We start from the raw sequence: 5,739 nt of genomic DNA on the forward strand, positions 1-5,739 counted from the left end.
ACAATGAAGCACATGAGGAGAAGACAACCATCTAGCTACTGCTATGGACCCATAGTCCAGGGGTGAACTACTCACTCATCAATCCGGAGGCGACCATGGCGGTGTAGAGTCCTCCGGGAGATGAATCCCCTCTCCGGCAGGGTGCCGGAGGCGATCTCCTGAATCCCCCGAGATGGGATTGGCGGCGGTGGCGTCTCAGTAAGGTTTTCCGTATCGTGGCTCTCGGTACTGGGGGTTTCGCGACGGAGGCTTTAAGTAGGCGGAAGGGCAACGCGGGGGGCCACACGAGGGCCCCACACGCCAGGGCCGCGTGGCCTAGGGCTTGGCCGCGCCGCCCTATTGTGGCGGCGCCTCGTGGCCCCACTTCCTTTCCCCCTCGGTCTTCTGGAAGCTCCGTGCAAAAATAGGACCCTGGGCTTTGATTTCGTCCAATTCCGAGAATATTTCCTTACTGGGATTTCTGAAACCAAAAACAGCAGAAAACAACAACTGGCTCTTCGGCATCTCGTTAATAGGTTAGTGCCGGAAAATGCATAATAATGACATATAATGTGTATAAAACATGTGAGTATCATCATAAAAGTAGCATGGAACATAAGAAATTATAGATACGTTTGAGACGTATCAAGCATCCCCAAGCTTAGTTCCTACTCGTCCCGAGTAGGTAAACGATAACAAAGATAATTTCTTAAGTGACAATGCTACCAACATAATCTTGATCAATACTATTGTAAGCACATGTAATGAATGCAGCGATCAAAGCAATGGTAATGACATGAGTAAACAACTGAATCATAAAGCAAAGACTTTTCATGAATAGTACTTAAAGACAAGCATCAATAAGTCTTGCATAAGAGTTAACTCATAAAGCAATAATTCAAAGTAAAGGTATTGAAGCAACACAAAGGAAGATAAAGTTTCAGCGGTCGCTTTCAACTTGTAACATGTATATCTCATGGATATTGTCAATGTAAAGTAATATAACAAGTGCAATATGCAAGTATGTAGGAATCAATGCACAGTTCACACAAGTGTTTGCTTCTTGAGGTGGAGAGAAATAGGTGAACTGACTCAACATAAAAGTAAAAGAATGGTCCTTCAAAGAGGAAAGCATCGATTGCTATATTTGTGCTAGAGCTTTTATTTTGAAAACAAGAAATAATTTTGTCAACGGTAGTAATAAAGCATATGTATTATGTAAATTATATCTTACAAGTTGCAAGCCTCATGCATAGTATACTAATAGTGCCCGCACCTTGTCCTAATTAGCTTGGACTACCGGATCATCGCAATACACATGTTTTAACCAAGTGTCACAATGGGGTACCTCCATGCCGCCTGTACAAAGGTCTAAGGAGAAAGCTCGCATTTTGGATTCCTCGCTTTTGATTATTCTCAACTTAGACATCCATACCGGGACAACATGGACAACAGATAATGGACTCCTCTTTAATGCATAAGCATGTAGCAACAATTAGTGTTCTCATATGAGATTGAGGATGTATGTCCAAAACTGAAACTTCCACCATGATTCATGGCTTTAGTTAGCGGCCCAATGTTCTTCTCTAACAATATGCATGCTCTAACCGTAAAGTGGTAGATCTCTCTTGCTTCAGACAAGACGGACATGCATAGCAACTCACATGATATTCAACAAAGAAATAGTTGATGGCGTCCCCAGGAACATGGTTATCGCTCAACAAGCAACTTAATAAGAGATAAAGTGCATAAGTACATATTCAATACCACAATAGTTTTTTAAGCTATTTGTCCCATGAGCTATATATTGTAAAGGTAAAGAATGGAAATTTTAAAGGTAGCACTCAAGCAATGTACTTTGGAATGGCGGAGAAATACCATGTGGTAGGTAGGTATGGTGGACACAAATGGCATAGTGGTTGGCTCAAGGATTTTGGATGCATGAGAAGTATTCCCTCTCGATACAAGGTTTAGGCTAGCAAGGTTATTTGAAACAAACACAAGGATGAACCGGTACAGCAAAACTCACATAAAAGACATATTGTAAACATTATAAGACTCTATACCGTCTTCCTTGTTGTTCAAACTCAATACTAGAAATTATCTAGACCTTAGAGAGACCAAACATGCAAATCAGATTTTAGCATGCTCTATGTATTTCTTCATTAATAAGTGCAAAGTATATGATGCAAGAGCTTAAACATGAGCACAACAATTGCCAAGTATCACATTATTCAAGATATTATACCAATGTTGTCGTCAGAAACCCACCGGCGGGCAGCGACGGGCAACACCGTAGAGCCGGGAACAACCTAGGGCTGCGGCTGGCCGAGGTCCCTCCGAGCGACGGCCCGCAAAGCCTTCTGGTCACACGTCCGATGCTGATTGCAAGGGCGTGCCACCTGACCTATACCTGGTCAGGAAGGTGATGGAGATGCCTCGCTTAGTTTCCTGCATGGCATACACGTAAACATTAAATACGAGCCTCGATCGGCTCTCAGGTTATCCTGTGAATCGGCTCAAGGAGCCGATCCACCCATGATTCGTACGGGGTGCACGAATATATGGTGGTCCTTGATGCGTGTGGTTGGCACGTCCGTTGGGAACCCCAAGAGGAAGGTGTGATGCGCACAGCGGCAAGTTTCCCTCAGTAAGAAACCAAGGTTTAATCGGACCAGTAGGAGTCAAGAAGCACGTTGAAGGTTGATGGCGGCGAGATGTAGTGCGGCGCAACACCAGTGATTCCGGCGCCAACGTGGAACCTGCACAACACAACCAAAGTACTTTGCCCCAACGAAATAGTGAGGTTGTCAATCTCACCGGCTTGTCAGAACAAAGAGTTAACCGTATTGTGTGGAAGATGATTGTTTGCAGAAAACAGTAGATCAAGTATTGCAGTAGATTGTATTTCAGTAAAGAGAATTGGACCGGGGTCCACAGTTCACTAGAGGTGTCTCTCCCATAAGACGAACAGCATGTTGGGTGAACAAATTACAGTTGGGCAATTGACAAATAAAGAGAGCATGACCATGCACATACATATCATGATGAGTATAGTGAGATTTAATTGGGCATTACGGCAAAGTACATAGACCGTCATCCAACTGCATCTATGCCTAAAAAGTCCACCTTCAGGTTATCATCCGAACCCCTCCAAAGATTAAGTTGCTAACAACAGACAATTGCATTAAGTATGGTGCGTAATGTAACTAGTGACTACATCCTTGAACATAGCACTAATGTTTTATCCCTAGTGGCAACAAAGACAACACAACCTTAGAACTTTCTCACATCGTCCTGTGTCAATGCAGCATGAACCCACTATCGAGCATAAGTACTCCCTCTTGGAGTTAATAGCAAAAACTTGGCCGTAGTATCTACTAGTAACGGAGAGCATGCAAGATCATAAACAACACATAGATATAACTTTGATAATCAACATAACAAGTATTCCCTATTCATCGGATCCCAACAAACGCAACATATAGAATTACAGATAGATGATCTTGATCATGTTAGGTAGCTCACAAGATCCGACAATGATAGCACAATGGGGAGAAGACAACCATCTAGCTACTGCTATGGACCCATAGTCCAGGGGTAGACTACTCACACATCACACCGGAGGCGACCATGGCGGCGTAGAGTCCTCCGGGAGATGATTCCCCTCTCCGGCAGGGTGCCGGAGGCGATCTCCTGGATCCCCCGAGATGGGATCGGCGTTGGCGGCGTCTCTGGAAGGTTTTCCGTATCGTGGCTCTCGGTACTGGGGGTTTCGTCACGGAGACTTTTTATAGGCGGAAGGGCAGGTCAAGAGGCGGCACGGGGGCCCCACACCACAGGGCCGCGCGGCCAAGGGGGGGCCGCGCCGCCCTAGGGTGTGGCCCCTCCGTGGCCCCTCTTCGTCTCTCCTTCGGACTTCTGGAAGCTTCGTGACAAAATAGGCCCCTGGGCTTTGATTTCGTCCAATTCCGAGAATATTTCCTTACTAGGATTTCTGAAACCAAAAACAGCAGAAACAAAGAATCGGCACTTCGGCATCTTGTTAATAGGTTAGTTCCAGAAAATGCACGAATATGACATAAAGTGTGCATAAAACATGTAGATAACATCAATAATGTGGCATGGAACATAAGAAATTATCGATACGTCGGAGACGTATCAGTCCTGCTTGATCAAGATAAAGCTAATTAGATCTACGACGATTTAGGGTTTTCACCGCATAATCGGAACATCCTACTCAGGATTGGGCCTCGCGGCCACGCACGGTGATCATAAGTCGATCCTAGACAAGGCCTAAAAACCAACACGAGGTTGATCCCCGGAACATCCTGTCTAGGACTAACGAACGACACCCTACGTGCCGCTGGATCCTCCAGCCCCTTGTAAGGCCTAACTATTGCAGATATTAAACTAATCCTTGATGAACAAGGAGCAATCGTAACGGATCAGATCTACTAAATAACGATCAAGCAGGGTGCTGCCCCCACACCTGAGATAGGTGTGAGGGCGGCTAGATATGCAAGGGTTGCACTACGATAGCATGTCTACGCGAAGAACTATGCTAACCCTAACACATCTATGATAACTACGTTGCTCGCCATCAAAAAGGCTTCAGTACGAGCAACGCATGAACAACGTGGAGCTTGTGCTGCCTAGATCGCTAGATGCGATCTAGGCAGCATGTTGCTTACCGATAGAAACCCTCGAGATGAAGGAGTTGGCGATGCGCCGAGATTGATTTGGTTGGTTGAACGTTGGTTGTTGTTTATTCCATAAACCCTAGATACATATTTATAGTCCAGGGGACTTTCTAATTCAGGCGTGCACCTAACCGTGCATGGGTAAAACTCTATCTTTCAATCTAAAATACAATCTACCATAATTAAAGATACACGGGTAATCAAGCCCAAACTCTTCGCGCAAGGCCGCTTCAGAGATCTTCCACGTGTGATCTTCCAAGCCCATCTCTCTCACGGCCCACTTCCTGATTTGGCCAAAATCTGGTGATAACACATGCCCCCCTGGTTTTGGCAATGATAATTTCAAAACCACTCTGTTTTTCCCTCGAAGGGTCATGTCGTGGCAGAGCAGAACCGTCGCAGTATGTTTCATCATGACGACTTGCCTTCCCAACTTCTCTGCACGATTTGACAGTTTTGGCACCACGTCCTCGAAAACTGCTCGAAAATTAAATCTCCATCTCCTTTTATTTAACCGCATCGAACAGTTCTCCTCTTCATCCTCTTCGCATTAGCACTCCCCAAAATCCCTTTTCTGCCACCATGTCTTCCTCTTCTTCTTCTTCATCGGATCTTTTCGCCCAGTCCTCCCCCTTCCGCGAGCCAACGCCGGAGTGGAACCCGGAGGAGGCCCATGCGGCCAACATCCGCCGCGCCATCGAGGCCGGGGACGAGCCGAGCCACAACTTCTCCATCTGGTCAGAGGACGACAAGTCCCTGACCGACGGGGAGAGCGACCTCCGCTTCCTCGCCCATGGGGAGTCGGAGGAGGAAAGTGATGACGGTCGCTTTCCCTGGGACGGGGTCACCTCCTCCGAGGAGGCGAAGGAGGAGGAGGAGGAGGAGGAGAAGGACGACAGCTCCTCCGACGAGCCGCCGGCCAAACGCCACTGCCCCTGGCCCGGGAACCTCAGCGACTTCGACAGCGACGATGACGACGCTGATGAGGAGGACGAAGACAACGAGGGTCCTACCGGCGGTCGCTACAGCAGCGACGACGAGCCGGTCGGGAGCAGCG

Source organism: Lolium perenne, chromosome 6 (genome assembly GCF_019359855.2).
Source record: "Lolium perenne isolate Kyuss_39 chromosome 6, Kyuss_2.0, whole genome shotgun sequence".
Lineage (NCBI taxonomy): Eukaryota > Viridiplantae > Streptophyta > Magnoliopsida > Poales > Poaceae > Lolium > Lolium perenne.